This window comes from Salmo salar, chromosome 14, assembly GCF_965601325.2.
Source record: "Salmo salar chromosome 14, fSalSal1, whole genome shotgun sequence".
Lineage (NCBI taxonomy): Eukaryota > Metazoa > Chordata > Actinopteri > Salmoniformes > Salmonidae > Salmo > Salmo salar.
The window spans coordinates 33,116,440-33,126,379 of record NC_138304.1 but is presented as its reverse complement, the minus strand read 5'-3'; positions in this window follow the sequence as shown (position 1 = coordinate 33,126,379).

Below are 9,940 nucleotides of genomic sequence, written 5' to 3'. Positions count from 1 at the left end.
ACATACAGGAATTCAAGTCCTTTTATTCACCCGACCTAGAATACCTTACAATCAAATGCCGACCGTATTACCTCCCAAGAGAATTCTCTACGGTTATAGTCACAGCTGTGTATATTCCCCTTCAAGCCGATACCGCGACATTCCTCAAAGAACTTAACTGGACTTTATGCAAACTGTAAACCACATATCCTGATGCCTCATTGATTGTAGCTGGGGATTTTAACAAAGCAAATTTGAGGAAAATGTTACCGAAGTTCTATCAACACATTGACTGTAGTACTCGCGCTGCTAAAACACTCGACCACTGCTACTCCAACTTCCAGGATGCCTACAAGGCACTCCCCCGCCCTCCCTTAGTAAAATCTGATCACGACTCCATTTAGATCCCCCCCTATAGGCAGAAACTCAAACAGGAAGTACCTGTGCTAAGGACTCTCCAACGCTGGTCTGACCAATTGGAATTCACGCTTCAAGATTGTTTTGATCACGCAGTCTGGGATATGTTCCAGGTAGCCTTTGAGAACAACATAGACGAATACACTGATACAGTGACTGAGTTTATCAGGAAGTGTATAGGAGATGTTGTACCCACGGTGACTATTAAAACCTACCCTAACCAGAAACTGTGGATAGATGGCAGCATTCGCGCAAAACTGAAAGCGTGAACCATCTCATTTAACTATGGCAGGGTGACTGGGAATATGGCCAAATACAATCAGTGTAGTTATTCCCTACATAAGGCAATCAAACAGGCAAAACGTCTATAGAGACAATGTGGAGTCGCAATTCAACGGCTCAGACACGAGACGTACGTGGCAGGATCTACAGACAATCATGGACTACAAAGGGAAAACCAGCCACGTCGCAGACACCGATGTCTTGTCTCCGGACAAGCTAAATACCTTCTTCGCCCGCTTTGAGGATAACACAGTGCCACCGACACGGCCCGCTATCAAGGTCTGTGGGCTGTCCTTCTCCGTGGCCGACGTGAGTAAGACATTTAAGTGTGTTAACCCTCGCAAGGCTGCCGGCTCAGACGGCATCCCTAGCCACATCTTCAGAGCATGTGCAGACCAGCTGTCTGGAGTGTTTACTGACAAATTCAATCTCTCCCTATCCCAATCTGTTGTCCCCACATGCTTCAATATGCCCACCATTGTTCCTGTACCCAAGAAAGCAAAGATAACTGAACTAAAGGACTATCGCCCCATAGCACTCACTTCTGTCATCATGAAGTGCTTTGACAGACTAGTCAAGGATCATATCACCTCTATCTTACCTGACACACTAGACCCACTTCAATTTGCTTACCACCCAACTAGATCCATATTTGATGCAATCGTCATCGCACTGCACACTGCCCTATCCCATCTGGACAAGTGGAATACCTATGTAAGAATACTGTACATTGACAATAGCTCATCATTCAACACCATAGTACCATCCAAGTTCATCATTAAGCTCAAGGCCCTGAACACCGCCCTGTGCAACTGGGTCCTGGACTTCCTGACGGGCCACCCCCAGGTGGTGGTGCTCAGCCCCCTCCTGTACTCCCTGTTCACCCATGACTGCGTGGCCATGCACGCCTCCAACTCAATCATCAAGTTTGCAGATGACACAAAAGTAGTAGGTCTGATTACCAACAATGACGAGACAGCCTACAGGGAGGAGATGAGGGCCCTGGGAGTGTGTTGCCAGCCTCTCATCCAACGTCAACAAAACTAAGGAGCTGATCATGGACTTCAGGAAAAAGCAGAGGGAGCATCACCGTATCCACATCGACAGGACCGCAGTGGAGAAGGTAGAAAGTTTAAAGTTCCTCAGAGTACACATCACTGACAAACTGAAATTATCCACCCACACAGACAGTGTGGTGAAGAAGGCACAACAGCGCCTCTTAAACCTCAGGAAGCTGAAGAAATTTGTCTTGGCACCTATAACCCTCACCAACTTTTACAGATGCACAATTGAGAGCATCCTGTTGGGTTGTATCACCGCCTGGTACGGCAACAGCACCGCCCGCAACCGCAGGGCTCTCCAGAGGGTGGTGCGGTCTGCCCAACGCATCACCGGGGGAAAGCTACCTGCCCTACAGGACACCTACAGCACCCGATGTTACAAGAAGGCCAAAAAGATCATCGAGGACAACAACCACCCAAGCAACTGCCAGTTCACTCAAACTATCATCCAGAAGTCGAGGTCAGTACAGGTGCATCAAAGCTGGGACCGAGAGACTGAAAAACAGCTTCTATCTCAAGGCAATCAGACTGTAAAATAGCCATTACTAGCACATTAGAGGCTGCTACCCTATATACATAGACTTTAAATCACTGGCCACTTTAATAATGGAACACTAGCACTTTACATATTTGCATTACTCATCTCACTCTTAAAGTGGCCAACTGATACAGACTTATATCCATCCTGCCCTGCCTTTCTAAAGTCTTCGAAAGCCAAGTGAACAAACAGATCACCGACCATTTCGAATCCCACCGTACCTTCTCCGCTATGCAATCTGGTTTCCGAGCTGGTCACCGGTGCACCTCAGCCACGCTCAAGGTCCTAAACAATATCATGTGCAGCCGTCTTCATCAACCTGGCCAAGGCTTTCGACTCTGTCAATCACTACATTCTTATCGGCAGACTCAACAGCCTTGGTTTCTCTAATGACTGCCTCGCCTGGTTCACTAACTACTTCTCAGTGTGTCAAATCGGATGGCCTGTTGTCCGGACCTCTTGCAGTCTCTATGGGGATGCCACAGGGTTCAATTCTCTGGACGACTCTTTTCTCTGTATATATCAATGATGTCGCTCTTGCTGCGGGTGATTCTTTGATCCACCTCTACGCAGACGACACCATTCTGTATACATCTGGCCCTTCTTTGGACACTGTGTTAACAAACCTCCAAACGAGCTTCAACGCCATGCAACACTCCTTCAGTGGCCTCCAACTGCTCTTAAATGCTAGTAAAACTAAAAGCATGCTCTTCAACCGATCACTGCCCGCACAGGCCGCCAGAGTAGCATCACTACTCTGGACAGTTCTGACTTAGAATATGTGGACAACTATAAATACCTAAGTGTCTGGCTAGACTGTAAACTCTCCTTCCAGACTCACATTAAGCATCTCCAATCCAAAATTAAATCTAGAATCAGCTTCCTACTTCGCAACAAGGCCTCCTTCACTCATGCTGCCAAACTTACCCTCGTAAAACTGACTATCCTACCGATCCAAGTCTTCGACGATGTCATTTACAAATTAGCCTCCAATACTTTACTCAGCAAATTGGATGCAGTCTATCACAGTGCCATCCGTTATGTCACCAAAGCCCCATATACTACCCACCACTGCGACCTGTATGCTCTCGTTGGCTGGTCCTCGCTACATATTCGTCGCCAAACCCACTGGTTCCAGGTCATCTATAAGTCTTTGCTAGAAATAGCTCCGCCTTATCTCAGCTCACTGGTCACCATAGCAACACCCACCCGTAGCACGCGCTCCAGCAAGTATATTTCACTGGTCACCCCCAAAGACAACATCTCTTTGGCTGCCTTTCCTTCCAGTTCTCTGCTGCCAATGACTGGAACGAATTGCAAAAAACACTGAAGTTGGAGACTTATAGCTCCCTCACACACTTTAAGCGTCAGCTGTCAGAGCAGCTTACCGATCGCTGCAGCTGTACACAGCCCATCTGTAAATAGCCCATCACACCAACTACCTACCTCATCCCCATATTTGTTTTTGTTTTTCTGCTCTTTTGCACACCCATATTTCTACTTGCACATCCTCATCTGTACATGTATCACTCCAGTGTAAATTGCTAAATTGTAATTACTTCGCCACTATTGGCCTATTTATTGCCTTACCTCCTTACTTCATTTGCACACACTGTATACAGATTTTTGTATTGTGTTATTGACTGTATGTTTGTTTATCCCATGTGTAACTCTGTGTTGTTGTTTTTGTCGCACTGCTTTGCTTTATCTTGGCCAGGTCGCAGTTGTAAATGACAACTTGTTCTCAACTGGCCAACTTGGTTAAATAAATGTGAAATAAAAAAAATATGGATATACTGTATTCTATCCTATTCTACTGTATCTTAGTCTGATATTGCCTGTCCAAATATTGAAATATTCTTAATTAAATTCCTTTACTTTAGATTGTGTGTATTGTTGTGAGATTGTTAGATATTACTGCACTGTTGGAGCTAGAAACACAAGCATTTTGCTACACCCGCAATAACATCTGATAAACAGGTGTATGTGACAAATAAAATGTTATTTGATATGACAGATATGGGCCTGTTACTAAATGACAGGTGAATTTCAATGAAGAGAACAACGACAGCTTAATGTTGTGATGTCAGCTCTGTGTCAATGCTTTGGAAAAGTCTCTTGAAAAGAATAAAGGAACAACAAATCATGAAACATTAAATCAAAGACATTGGGAGGTACCAGAGACAGAGAAGCCTTTATTATCATTCAATGAGCACGCAACGAGACAGGCAGAATGATGACCAAGCTAACTCAAGCCAAGCCCCGAGGGACAGTGAGGAGTCATTCATGGTGGAAAGCTCTTCTCCTCGTATCCTTTCTTCACTCTTCTCTTCAAGACAAGCCCAGGGGGACAGTGAGTAAGGAGTCATAGGGGGGGAAGGCTCTTCTCTTCAAGACAAACAGGACTGATGATGACCACCAGCCTCCATCCAACACAAAGCCCAGGATTCCCTCCTCTTCCTTCCCAGCATTGTCTGACATCCTGTAGGGCCAGGTTCCCTCTCTGTGGCCCTGCGGGCCCTGTATGCCACAATAGCACCAACCAACCAACCAACCAGTAGGCCCTGGACATGGAGGGGTGACCACGGGGACAGGCAGCAGCAGTCAGCTCAGCTTGACGGGATGTAACCAATGACTGTTGGGGATGTGACACACTTCTTTTCCTCAACAATTAACTACACTACAAAGCAAAACGCCTGACACGACATGAAAGTCTAACATGACATTATAGTCATGATGGACTCAGGCTGACAGATAGGTCTACAGTACTATGAAGACAAACTGTTTATCACGCAGTATGTTAAAGTGGCCACATACAATTACATATTTTGGTGCTGAATATTAACAAAATGTGCTCCCGTTATGTCCTTTAAAAAAATTATGGGACAGATCCATGCGGATATAGAATAACAAACATTTTAAACATAAGCTACATTATATAAAACACTGAGGAAAATGACATGACGGACTGAACCATCTCAACATGTTGCATATTCCATGTGGCGGTAGGGCTAAGAGAAAAGCAGGCTGGACAGTCAGTCTGACTCCTCCAGACTTTGGTTACCGTTGCACACAGTCCTCCTCTCAATATTAATAATAATATTACTGATGGCACGGCGCTGAGAGAGCAGGATTAGTCTTTATACTGCTGGATGAGAGTCGCCGGCCGCGGCGCTCCCTGCTTTGGCTGCTATACATATGGGATTTGACTTGACTTTCTTAAACACAGCAAAATGGGAAGTCAAACATATTTTTCATTTAAAAGCAATTAAGTGGATACCAGTCAGAATCACTGGCTCCAGCGTGCAGCGGAGCGAGGGAGTTTTTCTTTTTCTGGGTTTTATTACCCATTTCCTTTCCCCTTGCGCCAGCAGCAGGAATGCTCACTTTTCTCTCACTAAGCCACAATTCCAATGCCAGAAACACACATACAGGGAGCACCATGAGCCAGTGTTTCCCTAAACATGTGAGGAGACAATATAAGGGCCCTCTAACACTAGAGAAGTGTTGTGTTCCAACATTTATAGTGAGGTAATTAGAAACATCCAGCTGTAATTTAATAGTTCCCGCAGAGTAGAGACATGAAGTCTAGTGACTTTTCTTTCGTCTGTATAAATAGCTTGGAATGCAATAAGAACACAGCTCATTTGCTAATATGTATTTTTATCTTACCCCTTTTTCAAAATTCTGTCAGTTGATGTGAGGCCCTCTTTAATATCACATTGCCTATTTATTGCCACATAATACGTGACCAATTTCAATTGATGTTTCAGACAGTATGTTTATTATCATAATACAACATTGGCCATGAGATAGAGAACTTCCCTTTGACTAGCTGATATATCGTTCTATGGATTCCAATAGCCGTGAGTGGTAAGCACAATGGGTCAGAGTATACACAAGCTGACTGAAGCCTAGCTATCTGCATGATTATTGCACTCTGTCTGTGAAGTGCATGTCAATTGACCAGGGAGCCAAGAGTGCAAGCAGACATGTGGTTCCAATCTGTCCCTTTTCTCACAGTGAGAAGAGGCAATTCATGTACTAGCTCACTGTAAATACAGCACTTAAAACACACAACAGACCTTCCTTGTTTTCACAGCACCACACATTTTATATGTGAGCAATTCCCCCAATAGGAGTAAACAATGCCATTTTTTGTTATCATCAACAGCATTTTTTCACATCTAAAAAAATAGATAAACAATTACCCTAATACTGGGAAATATCATGTTCTCTGTTGTTCCACGTTGCCATTGTTGTAACAAATACAGTCTGTGCATCCATTCTTTGAAAATGGGCCTCAAATTGCTTCAAGCTCAGAACAAGTAAAATATCTTCATTTTTTTTTTCAATTTATCTTTTTGTTTGTTTATTCACTTCAACTAGGCCTATTATATGTTCAGACTCAATTTGCACAAACTCAGCCTCAGACAATCATGGGTAAATCCTGTGAAATGTATACAAAAATGTGCTTCTGATAGACAGACATTCTCCATTTCCATTCATTCCTCCTGTCCTGTGGGCTGTAAAAGAGCCAAAGCTTTTTACAGTACTGACAGACGGAAGACGTGACCTTTTGGCCCCGGGGGGCAGAAGGTGAGATCTCTGGGAACCCACTAAGGAGGGCTGGCTCCAGCAGCCAGTCTGTAGACTAGCCTCATGTCCTCCTCACCACATTCCTTCCCAACTTAGATCACTGAAACACTCTCAGGCTGGATTCAATTCAGTCACTCAAACCCAAACCAACATTTACTAATTTCATACGCTTTTGAACGGTGAGATACTGGTTGCCTGACTGCATGGCTGGAGAGCTGAGACTGAGAGGACAGAGACACTGTGGGTGTAAAAAGTGAAATAATCTCAGTATAAGCCTCCATTTGAGATTCCTGCAGAGAGAAAGAGCCTTGAGAAAATAAGAAAATTGATGTCTTTGTTCAGCTGTTCAGAGCTGAAATTCAGATTAGAATGGTTAAAGAGTCAAGTGTGGATTTGCGGCTCCTATTATTAAGATGAATCTCTCTTAGGTTAAATACTTTATTATATGGAAAGCTTGTTGTACGACAGGTTAAATTGTAAATACAGTGCTGATTATCTTCAAACTGCTGCCTGTGCCACAGCTATCTCAGCGGGACGCCATTTTTTACCCCAGAATTTCTGGGGACCCCATTTTTACCCCAAAAGTTTCTCTCGACACCACTCCAGCCCAAATCTAAGGGCACAACCTTAAAATCTAAATTCACCGATTTCTGCATCAACAAATAACCTTCAATTCATTGCATTTCATCTCTTTATCAAAATGAAACCAATAAATACATTTACACCAATAAAATAGTATTTTTCAAATAATCTTTCTCAAAAACAATTGTATATTGTCCCATACAATAATCTGTACTCTTCATTTTTTGTTCCAAAAAAAGTGTATTTTTTTTTTTTTATTGTATATTGGCGAACTCGACTTTGAATAACACCTCTGTAAATCAACACATTTCACTGCACCTATCCTGTGTATGTGAAAATAAAACATTATTTGTATGGTGAATAGTATGCATAAATATATTCCTATGTGTGTAACTGGGAACTGGTGGAGAGCTCTTCAGATTTGAGTTGAGTAAATCAGAGTTACAGTAAAAAGACTTCAGATTAATGATTTATAATAACAGTATGCTGGTTGTCCCTACCTCCCACTAGTTTATTTGAAAAAGAAGTGTCTAGTCATCCAGCCTCAGCAGCACATACTGTACTTGTCCAGACAGAAAATTATTTATTGCATGTTTGAATAAAGTATAAATAGCATTGTATTGTAATGGAAAACTAGTAAAAATACATGTTGACCTTACTCTGTTCCAGTGATTGCTAATCAACAGCATATACACTGACCTCCATATGTATTTGGACAGTGAAGCAAACATTTTAAAATGTGGCTCTATAATCTATAGCATTTTGGATTTGAGATCAAATGTTTCATATGAGGTGTGACAGTACAGAATGTCACCTTTAATTTTAGTGTACTTTCATACATATCTGTTTTATCGTTTAGAAATTAAAGCACTTTGTGTCTAGTCCCCCCCATTTGAAGAAGTCATAAGTATTTGGAAAAATTCACTTATAGTGTATTAGAGTAGTCAAACATTTAATATTTGATCCCATATTTCTTGCATTCAATGACTACATGAAGCGGCAAACTAGTTGGATGCATTTTCAGTGTGTTTTGGTTTTGTTTCAAATTACCCATAGTGCTACTGGCCTGGGTCAACCACTCCACAACCAGCAGGTCACATCAGGTCAGACATTATACTAGCAATACTTTCAGTAGGTTACCATCCCTTTAATACTATTGTACCATACTTCCCTCGTTTCCCCATGCAACCATCACACCCTCTATGGACACAAAACCTGGTAAATAGAAATATACCAGCACCCGGACCAAAACTACAGTACCAGTCAAAAGTTTGTACACACCTACTCATTCAAGGGTTTTTCTTTATTTTTACTATTTTCTACATTGTAGAATAATGGTGAAGACATCAAATCTATGAAATGACACATATGGAATCATGTAGTATCCAAAAAAGTGTTAAACAAATCTAAATATATTTTGGATTCTTCAAAGTAGCCACCCTTTGCCTTGAAGACAGCTTTGCAGACTCTTGGCATTCTGTCAACCAGCTTCATGAGGAATGCTTTTCCAAAAGTCTTGAAGGAGTTCCCACATATGCTGAGCACTTGTTGGCTGCTTTTCCTTCACTCTGCGGTCCAACACATCCCAAACCATATCAATTCGGTTGAGGTCGGGTGATTGTGGAGGCCAGGTCATCTGATGAAGCACTCCATCACTCTCCTTGGTTAAATAGCCCTTACACAGCCTGGAGGTATGTTTTGGGTCATTGTCCTGTTGAAAAACAAATGATAGTCCCACTATGCGCAAACCAGATGGGATGGCGTATCGCTGCAGAATGTTGTGGTAGCAATGCTGGTTAAGTGTGCCTTGAATTCTAAATAAATCAGACAGTGTCATCAGCAAAGCACCCCCGCACTATCACACCTCTTCCTCTATGCTTCACGCTGGGAACCACACATGCGAAGATTATCCGTCTCACAAAGACACAGCGGTTTGAACCAAAAATCTCAAATTTGGACTCATCAGACAAAAGGACAGATTTCCATAAATGTTCCATCTTGGCCCAAGCAAGTCTCTTCTTATTATTGGTGTCCTTTAGTAGTGTTTTCTTTGCAGCAATTCGACCATGAAGGCCTGATTCACAAAGTCTCTTCTGAACAGTTGATGTTGAGCTGTGTCTATTACTTGAACTCTGAAGCATTTATTTGGGCTGCAATTTCTGAGGCTGGTAACTCTAATGAACTTATCTGCAGCAGAGGTAACTCTGGGTCTTCCTTTCCTGTGACTGTCCTCATGAGAGCCAGTTTCATCATAGTGCTTGATGGATTATGGGACTGCACTTGAAGACACTTTCAAAGTTCTTGAGATTTTCCAGATTGACTGACCTTCATGTCAAAAAATAATGATGGACTGTCTTTTCGCTTTGGTTATTTGGGGTGTTCTTGCCATAACATGGACTTGGTATTTTACCAAATAGGGCTATCTTCTGTTTACCACCCCTACCTTGTCACAACACAACTGATTGGCTCAAACGCATTAATG